The sequence below is a fragment of the Henckelia pumila genome, chromosome 4, assembly GCF_033568475.1.
Source record: "Henckelia pumila isolate YLH828 chromosome 4, ASM3356847v2, whole genome shotgun sequence".
NCBI lineage: Eukaryota > Viridiplantae > Streptophyta > Magnoliopsida > Lamiales > Gesneriaceae > Henckelia > Henckelia pumila.
This window is the reverse complement of record NC_133123.1, coordinates 83428772-83443056: the sequence shown is the minus strand read 5'-3', so window position 1 is coordinate 83443056 and position 14285 is coordinate 83428772.

The following is a 14285-nucleotide window of genomic DNA, read 5'->3' as shown; positions in this document are numbered from 1 at the left end:
AACAAATAACATGCAAGTATGTGATTCTTCGGAACACTCGAATCAAGTCGAATTTGAGTTATTCGTTCCATTCCAGTCTAAGTCATCTTTTACCTCTTCTTTGATTGACGTAGCTGCAATCCGGACAAGCTACAAGCACAAAAGGCTCAATCAAACATCATTCAATTCAAGTCAAAGAATAAAGTAACCTCGTACCAAACCTCGATCAATTCTTCAACGATTCGAATTCTGTCAATTCCGGACTCCCCGATCTGCAACTGAATCTGAAAGGAGATATAAAAGAATTCCAATGTCAATCTATCCAATTCAAACCATTCAAACTCAATTCCTACTCCTAAATCAAAAATCTCATCAATAAAAACGATTGATATTCCAAAACTCAAACTGGCGGCATAACGACTATAAACAGACAAACCGAAAATCATAGACCGCAGTATATCAATCCAAACGAACTACCATCAACCATAAATCATCCAAAACACTTCAAAATCCAACAAAATAGAATGCCCCAATTTCGAATTATTCTTATAAATTCATAAAAATCCGAACGACTTCCTATTTCCGATCCGATAAAGAATATACGATAGGTGCTAGCTCAAGAACAACCTATCCAAATATAATGCGATTCTAACCACCTTCAAAAATTCAAACATCGCAGAAATAAAATAATCTTTTCAGAACGGAGCTCTCAATGCTATGATTGCGAATATGCCTTCCGTTCGAACTTCTAACGGACGGATCGTCAAACCCAAAAATTTAAGAAAGCTTGAAGGCGTTAATGGAGGTTGGAGGCATGAGAGAGGGAGGAGGGAAGAAGAAATGGAGTGAAGAAGAAGTCAAAGCATGCTTAAATATCTAACAAAGTCCATTTCTGCACTTTAGTCCCTGAATTCTTCAAAAATTGCAATTCAGTCCCTGATCAAAATCCAAAACTTACAATCTAATCCTCAAATCTCTTAATCTCTGAAAATCAAACTTAATCTCCTATAATCCCAAATAGGCTAATTTTTGAGGTGTTACAATTCTCCCCCTCTAAGAACTGATTTCGTCCTCGAAATCAAAGTGGTTCAATCTCATAAGAAACGAGATAAAGTCAAAACTGCAATAAAAATTCTTCTCTCAGAACTAAATCTGAATTTGCTGCTCCAATCAAACTCTGTTTTTCTAACTGCTTCTTCAAATCCGTATCGGCTCAACTGTACAAAAACAACTGAATCGGTTTGGCTATGGAGCTGCTACTCTGTTCGGTCAAACTCTGAATCGATCGTCTCAAACAAACCTTTGACTCATCAAACTATGTCTCCTCATCAAAAGAAAATTTGTGAACTCAACAACAAGAGACTTAAAGCAAGTCTTGAATCCCAGAAAGAGATGGAAGAAACGCAAGTCTAAGGCAAGATCGTCTATCTCCTCTAGAATCTCAAAGGAACTAGTGAATACGCTGAGAATGTCTCTCTATCTTCTCATAACTGACAAGGCTAATATAAGTAGAATTATTGTAAATTATTCGGTCTCCCTCTTATCAAGATACAGAGACCTGCATCGAAATTAGAATACTTCGTTCGTCTATTTCAAGTCATTTCATTCTTGACAGGAAATCTCCATCTGTCAATCCAGTCTCGAATCATATCTGCTCCCAAATCAGGGGACTCAAAAAATCATCTCAATAAAAATTCAGATAGCATCTCCAACTTAGACGGTTCGATAGCTTCGTGACAAAATATGCCGAATACTCCCAATTCTCTTCTGAAACAGATAAACTGTACAACCGACGATCAGATCATTCTCTCTCTCATCTATCAACTGCGGACAGATTAGCACATCCAAAGTAATACTTCGAACCATCTTCTTCCTTTGTTCCCATAATAGTCAATTCATCAATCCTCTGAATATCTTTCTGTCATCTGAAAGGATACTGAATAACTGCAAAGTGTCAATCTCAAGATACTCTGTCTCAGACCGAAACATCTGGCATAATGAACAATTATTCCCAAGAATAAGGCATCGGCACTGTCCTAAAACTCAGACTGTGCCCAGTTCGGACTTCCCTAATGAATTCTAAGAAATCGAATTAGATTCTAATTATTCTCAATCTTCTCAATCAACTCTGGTTCAGCTCAAATAAAAGAACTCTGGTAGACCTCATATCTGCTTCATACTCGAAATTAGAACTGCATCAATCATCAATCAAGGAGAAAATACCGATAGTTGATAAAAATAAGAACAGATCTACACTCCAACCAGAAGTGAAGAAATCACCGGTCAAAGAGAATAACTGTAGTAGATAAAATAAGAATAAATATTCCGGCTCAAAACATTAGTTGATGCATTCAATTCATTTGGATCATACAAGAATTCACAGTCAGAGTCTTCATCGTCTCTACTCATTGCTTCTGTATCATACGGCGAAAACATTGCTCCAACTTCTAGGCTCAGCAAAGATTGCGAAATCTCACTGGAAAAAATAGTGATTCCCGATATTCCAAGCAATAATATTTCTGCCAATTTCAAAATCATGAATCGGATGTTGAGTCTCGTACGGCTTCAGCTGCTAAGATGACTAAGTTGTCACCTGCTTCCTCTGAATAGAAGACATCCAAATCTCGATAATAAGATGCAATGCACCTAAGATTATCAGTACAGAAGAAATAAGAATACTGCAGCGCTGGTCGATCACTTCTTTCGGTTGAACAAACTGATCTCATAAGATTCGGTTCAGACAAAATGCGTTCTCTGGAGATAGCTGAAAAATCGGCTCCACGACGATAAGAATCTCTCGAAGAATCTATTGAAGAAATTCGGATCTAAACGGACTCCAAGAAATGATCGCACCTTGATTCTCTAATGTTTTCTTCTTCGAATTCCACCAACTTTGCAATACCTGGAGTTGATGAGCTACTAACCGGATTCGACGGTCATCTGAGTAGTCAAGAGAGTCAACCACTGATCGATTCTTCTATTCAACTTTTGCATCCAACAGTATTCTCAGTATTCTTCAGAGTCGGTGGCCTAAACGACTGAAATTTCCTCAACAATGCTTCCATCGGTGTCAAAGTGACATCCCTAAACTCAGTAGTAGTACGATCTAGATCAGTCAAATGAGTTACTGTTGGTTGTCGCCTGCTCAAACTCTTCAATGAGACAATTCTGATAACTCAAGATGATAGGGACACAAATATCTTCATCTCAAAAATTCGGTGCCCAAAAATCTCTGTTCGATAAGCACATTCTACTCCAAAGGTAAATTCGGTGCCCAAAAATCTCTGTTCGATAAGCTCATTCTACTCCAAAGGTGTTGAATTTTGGATCTCAATCTGATTCTCATTCTCATCTCAAAAAACCTCTATTCTGCTTGCTCAAGCAATTGGAATTCAGATCCGAAATGAAATACAGTTCATATCTCAAATAAGTCATGCTTTACAATTTAAATCACATAATCAAGTAATTCAAATAATTCTCAATTAATAAAGCATGATTGCATGGTATTTAATTTACTCAATTAAATAACTCAAACACATGCGAGTAATCATTTCAAGCGAACTCGATCTACCCCTCTCACTCTAGTTCAAACCAAGAACTTATCGCTCTGATACCACATAATGTGAGGACCTCAGTTCTAATCATCTAAGCACTTAATAAAACCAACAAGCTTGGACAAAAGCCAAGGCAGAACTCAAGTAAAAATAAATTTTTAAAAGGGGCCAGCGCGGCGAAAATCCGGGCTCACTGCCTCCGAAATTACAAGGCTCCCGCTCGATCGGTTGAACTCAGTCGATCGAGCGACAATAAAAATTCCAACACACTGCCTCTGAAATTTTTGAGGGTCGCGCTCAATCGGTTGAACTCACCCGATCGATCACACCCCTCTGCTCAAAAATCCAGAATTTTATCTAAGGCATGCATTTCTCTAATCTTCAATCTCAACAAGCATACTCAACAAAAACGACATTCAAAATACAACAGACGGTAGTTCTAGAGTCATACAGTAATCAAACTAGTAGAACATGCATCAATTCTAAGTTCTAAAATTCAACGTTAAATAAATACAAAGGAGTTCGAATACTAAGTTCGACTCCTAAACCGAGCCTCACTTCTATCACTTCCAACTCGATCTAGTCATGCAGCTTCTGACTCGAACCTGCCCCACCTGTTGCCAAGTACACATACAAAACAAGACAACAGCCGGATAAATCCGGTGAGAAATATATTCCCAGTAAAAGATATAAAACATGCATATCAATTAATATATCAACTCGCGATATACAAACATCAACAACGCAATTCAAGAGACTCTAATATGAGATGCATGTCTTTAAAATCTGGGATTATCAAGTTTGAATAATCAAAAGGTAAAGGTTCTCTGCTCTTTTTGGGATCCCGAGGGCAAAATATCACCAACACACCGACTCTCCCAATCGAGGTGAACGGTGCATATTTTACTCCTCTAGACTCTGGGCATCTATAGAGAGTGTTTCTCGACAAATGGTAAAATTCTGCTCACCAATGTCACTCAACTATAGTTCTCAGAACATCTAACTCTTCTGGGCCTCTCTTGCCCGTAAAACAAAGGCAATTGTCTCAATATGAATGCAATGCAATTCATAACTCATTCAACTAAATTCTAGTAAAACAAATAACATGCAAGTATGTGATTCTTCGGGACACTCGAATCAAGTCAGATTCGAGTTATTCGTTTCATTCCAGTCTAAGTCATCTTTTACCTCTTCTTTGATTGACGTAGCTCCAATCCGGACAAGCTACAAGCACAAAAGGACCAATCAAACATCATTCGATTCAATTCAAAGAATAAAGTAACCTCGATACCAAACCTCGATAAATTCTTCAACGATTCAAATTCTGTCAAGTCTGGACTCCCCGATCTGCAACTGAATCTGAAAAGAGATATAAAATAATTCCAACGTCAATACATCCAATTCAAACCATTCAAACTCAATTCCTACTCATAAATCCAAAATCTCATTAATAAAAACGATTGATATTCCAAAACTCAAACTTGCGGCATAACGGCTATAAACGGACAAACCGAAAACCACAGACAACAGTATATCAATCCAAACGAACTACTATCAACCATAAATCATCCAAAACACTTCAAAATCCAACAAAATAGAATGCCCCAATTTTGAATTATGCTTATAAATTCATAACAAATCCGAACGACTTCTTATTTCCGATCCGACAGAGAATATACGATAGGTGCTAGCTCAAGAACAACCTCTCCAAATATCATGCGATTCTAAAAACCTTCAAAAATTCAAACATGGCAGAAATAAAATAATCTTACTTCAGAACGGAGCTCTCAATGTTGTGATCGCAAATATGCCATCCGATCGAACTTCTAACGGACGGTTCGTCAAACTCGGAAATTAAAGAAAGCTTGAAGGCGTTAATGGAGGTTGGAGGCGTGAGAGAGGGAGGAGGGAAGAAGAAATGGAGTGAAGAAGAAGTCAAAGCATGCTTAAATATCTAACAAAGTACATTTCTGCACTTTAGTCCCTAAATTCTTAAAAAATTGTAATTCAGTCCCTGATCAAAATCCGAAACTTACAATCTAATCCTCAAATCTCTTAATCTCTAAAAATCAAACTTAATCTCTTATAATCTCAAATAGGCTAATTTTTGGGGCGTTACAAGAACCAAGCACATAGACATCAGACATCACTTTATCTGAGATCATGTGATGAAGAAGGATATTCATCTGGAATATGTGTCCACAAATCAACATGCTGCTGACATTTTTATTAAACCCTTGTCAGAGGCTAAGTTTTCTTATGTTTGTATTATGCTTGGAATTATTGAATTATCATAATATGCATAATCTTAAGAGAAGAGGGGAGGGGGGGGGGGGGGGGGGAATTTCTTGTATTGCTTAGCATCTTCCGGTTATGTAATTTCCAGCATATAGTATATTGCATGATATAACACAAACTTGAAAAACATAAACTCAGAACAATTTCATTTCATTCATAATAATCAGTTTTTCATTACATTTGATATGTCTCTCTCTATTGATTCCTTCCACACCCTCATCCAAGAGATGCGACCACAGACTGTTTTTTTGATGTACTCATCAGAAGAGAAGATACTTTCTAGTTCCTTTTGCTCTGCTGAGAGAATCAGGAGCTGGACACCTTTTGGCTTGAAGATGTCCTCAGCACTGGTTGTCCCCAACCAGCACTTATACCTGCTTCTTAAGCCATTTGCACTCTGGTAGCACGTGCATGGCAGAGGGGGAACACAGTAGTCTTGAATTTCCAAATTCTTTCGATCCGTAACCAAGTCTTCATGGTCTTCTGGAAGACTATTTCTTTATAATTTGCTATGCCAGTCTCGACTGTCTTATCCTCCAGCTCTGCAACCAGATCCAACGGTGGTACACCACTTGAGGAACTTGCTCCGGCCATTCTTTCTGATCTTTGTGTTATCTGTTTTGGAGTTGCAGTTGTGTGTCCTTGATTGCATCAAGTATTCTGCATTTATAGAAACAACTTAGTGTAGTGTAATCTTCACAAGACAGTTCATCATTGCTTATATATGTATGTTCACCTACTGCTACTACATTTATTATTATTAAATAATTAATTAGACAATGAATTTTGGCGGTTATTTGTACGAACTGCAAGTTGCTTTTGATTTTTTTGAATTGACCAATCTTTTTCTTACATGTAAGACCTATTGCGTGTATAACCTTTTTGGGTCTTTTCATCACTATTCATTTACGCATAATTTACCTAATTCCATATTTCTTGTGTTGTTGATCTCTCTTTCTCTCTCTCTCTCTCTCTCTCTCTCTCTCTCTCTCTCTCTCTCTCTCTCTCTCTCTCTCGTTTTCAGAACTCACCTCGAAACATCTTCCCCAAACAACAATGGCGGCCTACACTCTTAATGCTTATCAAGTTTATTTTGCCTCAGTGTACACCGTCAAAGACAAAGCCCTTGTCAACATGTTCAAATCATTGGAAGCATCTGAGCTCCACACATTTCTGAAGACCAACTCAATCATGTTCACGCCACCACGAGCAACAACAACATCATTTCCTTTGTGTCTGGAAGCAAAAACCTAAAAATCACTGAAGAATCCTTTGCTAATGCCTTCTGTCTTCCACACGAAGGAACTGCTGACTTCGCCACCATCACCAGAGAATCCATTTCTTCTGCTATGAAGAAATTCTCTGCCACTGGAGAAAAATTTTCTACCTCCTGCTTCAAGAAGATATTGAAGATTGAGTTTCAAATACTGGCTGATGTTGTGTCCAAAGCCATACTAATCAAAGGAGAAACATTTGACAAAATCATGAAAGAAAAAGAACAGGTAATGATGGCTATTATTGATAATATACATGTCAATTGGTCTTCTGTCATCTTTAAAAATCTGTGAGACGGTGAGCAATAAGAACACTTTGTTTTCTGTCCAAATCAGTAAGTAGTTGAGAGATGCTGGTTTTGAATTTACTTCTGACAAAGACGGATCTAATGCTCCCATGGTAGATGCAGACAAGGTGTTGGCTTTAAGGCCAAAGTCAATTTCCTTTTTGTCTGATGCTATCAAACAGAAACCCAGTGACAAACCAACACCTGCTCCTTAATCGACCAGACCCAATAGAAAGCTTATTGTTATTAGTAATTCACAACAAAATCTTTCAGAAGAGTATACTGCTCCAAATCAGCCCTCACCCAAACCTACCAAAAAAAAGTCCAAACCTATTATGAAAATCACTTTTTCATAAAATAGTGGCTATTGCTTATCTTGACAAAATTGATTCTTTTCCACTTCAACAAGTCTTTTCTTGCCCTACCACATACACCACCACCATTACAGTTGCCACTGCCTCACCCTTTTTTGCCAAAGCTTTTGAGCCATTAGTTGTTGTACATTGCTCATTACCTGTAGTTACCATTCATGAACCATCTTTTGAACCTCTCAACCAGCCAATATCTTTAAGAGTACCAAATGACAAAGGCAAATCAATACTGACCACCATACCAGATGACGAATATGATGATGATGTAAATGTATTATCCCCAGTTTAGATAGCCGTGTATATTCAAATGGAGCAAGTCGATAGGAATGCTAAAACAGAGAGCGCGTATTTTGACAAATGGACCCACATTCGCACTGTTTAACACTTATAAAAATTCAAGGGAAATAAGTCCAATTTATTCAAGCCCTTCGCCTTGAGCGTCGAGTTTTTGAATCCACCAAGACGACCTATGTGATTGAAGCATGAATCGACGACACTATATCCTTAAGAAGTTGAGAGTAGCCAAGCTATAAAAAATTCTCACTGTTCTTCAAAGCAATCTCGATCCAAGAAGTCATACTGCACATTATGATGAAGAAGTTGTCCACCATCTGAGAAATATTTTGAAGAATATGGGTCTTGAGGTTCTTAAAATCGAAGCTGAGTTTACTGCTACTGCTTCTTCTGCATCACTTGTTGTTCCATCTACACTATTTGAAAATGTGGGAACTCTTGATCTCCTTTACCCTTTTTTCCTTTCGAACTAAAATCATCAACCGACTTCATAGGTTGAAGCCATTCCTCATCATCCCGAAATACAACCCCATCTTGTGCACATAGCTCAGTAATCATAGTGGGGAAAACTAATCCCCGGCCAACATTGATCGAAAAATATTTCATTAGAGCATACACCAACACCGCTATCTCTTTGTTCACATCACTCATGTGAGACACCGGTATCATGCGCTTGGACAAGAATGCATATCATAGCGTCGGTTCTACTAACAAATATCTTTCCCGAAAGTTCAATAATGTGTTAGGATCCTTCCACATGTCTCCCTCGTGACATCATTTAGTTATGATTTCATTGTAGTCCGGATTGACCTTCAAAGCTTGATACATCATGTCATCTACCAGAGGGGTTTATAAGAATTGATTCAAAGTTTCCTCATCAAACGACACTATCTTACCCCTCACAAAGGCGCCTTACTATCCTCTCTTTCGGCCTCATTGGCATAGAATTCACGGATTATGGGCACCACAGCCGCCTTAGGTTGTGCACAAAACTCCACCCATTTCCTAGCCCTAAAATCAATCTTTATGCTGGTATTACGCGGCAAAAAAGCAATCCTACACTCGGCTATAGGACATCTATTGATTTTAGTGTGGTCATATCTCTTTTTTTTGCTTCCATAGATACAAATTTCCCCCAAATAATTAAAGAAGAGGAGGAGTATTCTTGGGTTACCTTGGATCATTTGGGTGGCATGGATTGAGAATGGTGGACGCAATGTCTTGTTCTTGATGAAAGCCTGCGATTTGAAGACAAAAAAGGTGACATCGACCGAATTTCGAAAAGAATTGAGAGGGTTTTGAGAGTTTTTTGCGGGAGGGTTGTGAGAGAGTGAGAAGGCATCGCGCTGAGGCATGCAGAATTGCGCGCCCTAGCGCAAACTGAAATACAAAAAAATTTCGGGGCAGAACTCTCCACGCTATAGCCAAGAGTTCTTCCTGCTCGAGCAGTCTCCGCGCTCCAGTGGAGATTTTTTTCCTGCTGGAGCATGAATAATATTTTTTTTATGCGAAAACTCTAACAAAAGTAAAATAAAATAAAATGGAACCAAGAATCGAAAAAAAGAAGGGGTGAAGAATTAGTTCTCAATTTATAGTCTAGAGCTCAATTGTAATCCTTTCATCATTATGGTGGGTCATTGAACGTGGTGGTGTCAATTCTCGGATCGACCCCACGTAGTGCTTAAACCACTGGGCATTGACTGTGAACAACCCATCCTTTGCATCCTTCAAAACGACCGCACCCGAAGGGTACACTTTGGTAACCATAAAGGTTCCAGACCATCGAGACTTGAGCTTTACGGGAAATAGTCTTAGGCGCGAATTGAATAGGATAACTGCATCACCTTCCTTGAATTCTCTATGTCGTATATGTATGTCATGTATTCTCATTTTTTGCTCTTTATATGGCATCGCCATATCATAGGGTACAGGTTAGTTAGTAACCCCAAATCATGTTTAACATTTAATTAACTTAAAACAGGATATGGGTTACTACACCCCCTCACCCTTCTAAACACTCCATCGATGGTATCAGAAACTTGGTCAAGCAAAAGTGATGAACAAGTCAAATTTCTAATGCCAGATGCTGAGATGGAAGGTGTGCGTTCCAACGCAATGAAGAGCAGTGGCCTCGATTGGAGGACAGATAAGTTTGAGAGGAGGCCTGGACCATGAGAATAATTGTGGAACTTCGTTTGAGGGAAGATTGTTGGGTATTCAACCGAAGTCCCACATTGGACAAGATAAAGATTATGGGTGAATATATATAATGATATCTCCATTGGTATGAGACATTTTGGATGAAGTTCAAAAACAAAATCATGAGGGTTTATGCTCAAAATGGACAATATCATCCATTTTGGAGATCTGTGAGTTCTATTATATTACAAATAGAGCCGTTCATGGGAAACAGAGTCATGGTTTAGATCGACCTATGTGGGTGGAATCCTCGCAATACTTAAACGAAGGAGTTTGAGGGATCCCGGCCAAAATCCATGATATGCTCTCGAGGTATGTGATACTCCCAGCAATTCATGTAAGGCGTGCTCTGATACCACTTGTAGCGCAACGAATCTCGGATATTTAGACAATTGTATGATATTCTCTACTTTTGGGTATTGAGAGGGTTTCGAGAGTTTTTTGTGGGAGGGTTGTGAGAGAGTGAGAAGGCATCGCGCTGAGGCATGCAGAATTGCGCGCCCTAGCGCAAACTAAAATACAAAAAATTTTCAGGGCAGAACTCTCCACGCTATAGCCAAGAGTTTTGCCTGTTCGAGCAGTCTCCGCGCTCCAGTGGAGATTTTTTTCCTGCTCGAGCATGAATAATCTTCTTTTTATGCGAAAAGTCTAACAAAAGTAAAATAAATTAAAATGGAACCAAGAATCGAAAAAGAGAAGGGGTGAAGAATTAGTTCTCAATTTATAGTCTAGAGCTCGATTGTAATCCTTTCATCATTATGGTGGGTCATTGAATGTGGTGGTGTCAATTCTCGGATCGACCACACGTAGTGCTTCAACCACTGGGCATTGACTGTGAACAACCCATCCTTGGCATCCTTCAAAATGACCGCACCCGAAGGGTACACTTTTGTAACCATAAAGGTTCCAGACCATCGAGACTTGAGCTTTACGGGAAATAGTCTTAGGCGCGAATTGAATAGGATAACCGCATCACCTTCCTTGAATTCTCTATGTCGTATATTTCTGTCATCTATTGTCTTTTTTTGCTCTTTATATGACATCACCATATCATAGGGTACAGGTTAGTTAGTAACCCCAAATCATGTTTAACATTTAATTAACTTAAAACAGGGTACGGGATACTACACCCCCTCACCTTTCTATACACTCCATCGATCGTATCAGAAACTTGGTCAAGAAAAAGTGATGAACAAGTCAAATTTCTAATGCCATATGCTGAGATGGAAGGTGTGCGTTCCAACGCAATGAAGAGCAGTGGCCTCGATTGGAGGACAGATAAGTTTGAGAGGAGGCCTGGACCATGAGAATAATTGTGGAACTTCGTTTGAGGGAGGATTGTTGGGTATTCAACCGAAGTCCCACATTGGACAAGATAAAGATCATGGGTGAATATATAGAATGATATCTCCATTGGTATGAGACATTTTGGATGAAGTTCAAAAACAAAATCATGAGGGTTTATGCTCAAAATGGACAATATCATATCATTTTGGAGATCTGTGAGTTCAATTATATTACAAATGGAGCCGTTCGTGGGAAACAGAGTCATGGTTTAAATCGACCTATGTGGGTGGAATCCTCGCAATACTTAAAACGAAGGAGTTTGAGGGATCCCGGCCAAAATCCATGATATGCTCTCGCGGTATGTGATACTCTCAGCAATTCATGTAAGGCATGCTCTGATACCACTTGTAGAGCAACGAAACTCGGATATTTAGACAATTGTATGATATTCTCTACTTTTGGGTATTGAGAGGGTTTCGAGAGTTTTTTGCGGGAGGGTTGTGAGAGAGTGAGAAGGCATCGCACTGAGGCGTGCAGAATTGCGCGCCCTAGCGCAAACTGAAATACAAAAAATTTTCGGGGCAGAACTCTCCACGCTATAGCCAAGAGTTCTGCTTTCTCGAGCAGTCTCTGCGCTCTAGTGGAGATTTTTTTCCTACTCGAGCATGATTAATCCTCTTTTTATGCGAAAAGTCTAACAAAAGTAAAATAAAATAAAATGGAACCAAGAATCGAAAAGAGAAGGGGTGAAGAATTAGTTCTCAATTTATAGTCTACAGCTCGATTGTAATCCTTTCATCATTATGGTGGGTCATTGAACGTGGTGGTGTCAATACTCGGATCGACCCCACATAGCGCTTCAACCACTGGGCATTGACTGTGAACAACCCATCCTTGGCATCCTTCAAAACGTCCGCACCCGAAGGGTACACTTTGGTAACCATAAAGGTTCCAGACCATCGAGACTTGAGCTTTACGAGAAATAGTCTTAGGCGCGAATTAAATAGGATAACCGCATCACCTTCCTTGAATTCTCTATGTCGTATATGTCTGTCATCTATTCTCTTTTTTTGCTCTTTATATGACATCGCCATATCATAGGGTACAGGTTATTTAGTAACCCGAAATCTTGTTTAACATTTAATTAACTTAAAACAGGGTACGGGTTACTACACCCCCTCACCCTTCTAAACAATCCATCGATCATATCAGAAACTTGGTCAAGCAAAAGTGATGAACAAGTCAAATTTCTAATGCCAGATGCTGAGATGGAAGGTGTGCGTTCCAACGCAATGAAGATCAGTGGCCTCGATTGGAGGACAGATAAGTTTGAGAGGAGGCCTGGACCATGAGAATAATTGTGGAACTTCGTTTGAGGAAAGATTATTTGGTATTCAACCGTAGTCCCACATTGGACAAGATAAAGATCATTGGTGAATATATAGAATGATATCTCCATTGGTATGAGACATTTTGGATGAAGTTCAAAAACAAAATTGTGAGGGTTTATGCTCAAAATGGACAATATCATACCATTTTGGAGATCTGTGAGTTCTATTATATTACAAATGGAGCCGTTCGTGGGAAACAGAGTCATGTTTTAGATCGACCTATGTGGGTGGAATCCTCGCAATACTTAAACGAAGGAGTTTGAGGGATCCTGACCAAAATCCATGATATGCTCTCGAGGTATCTGATACTCCCAGCAATTCATTTAAGGCGTGCTCTGATACCACTTGTAGCGCAACGAAACTCGGATATTTAGACAATTGTATGATATTCTCTACTTTTGGGTATTGAGAGGGTTTCGAGAGTTTTTTGCGGGAGGGTTGTGAGAGAGTGAGAAGGCATCGCGCTGAGGCGTGCAGAATTGCGCGCCCTAGCGCAAACTGAAATACAAAAAATTTTCGGGGCAGAACTCTCCACGCTATAGCCAAGAGTTCTGCCTTCTCGAGCAGTCTCTGCGCTTTATTGGAGATTTTTTTTCCTGCTCGAGCATGATTAATCTTCTTTTTATGCGAAAAGTATAACAAAAGTAAAATAAAATAAAATGGAACCAAGAATCGAAAAGAGAAGGGGTTAAGAATTAGTTCTCAATTTATAGTCTAGAGCTCGATTGTAATCCTTTCATCATTATGGTGGGTCATTGAACGTGGTGGTGTCAATTCTCGGATCGACCCCACATAGTGCTTTAACAACTGGGCATTGACTGTGAACAACCCATCCTTGGCATCCTTCAAAACGTCCGCACCCGAAGGGTACACTTTGGTAACCATAAAGGTTCCAGACCATCGAGACTTGAGCTTTACGGGAAATAGTCTTAGGCACAAATTAAATAGGATAACCGCATCACCTTCCTTGAATTCTCTATGTCGTATATGTCTGTCATCTATTCTCTTTTTTTGCTCTTTACATGACATCGCCATATCATAGGGTATAGGTTATTTAGTAACCCCAAATCATGTTTAACATTTAATTAACTTAAAACAGGGTACGGGTTACTACACCCCCTCACCCTTCTAAACACTCCATCGATAGTATCAGAAACTTGGTCAAGCAAAAGTGATGAACAAGTCAAATTTCTAATGCCAGATGCTGAGATGGAAGGTGTGCGTTCCAACGCAATGAAGATCAGTGGCCTCGATTGGAGGACAGATAAGTTTGAGAGGAGGTTGGACCATGAGAATAATTGTGGAACTTCGTTTGAGGGAGGATTGTTGGGTATTCAACCGTAGTCCCACA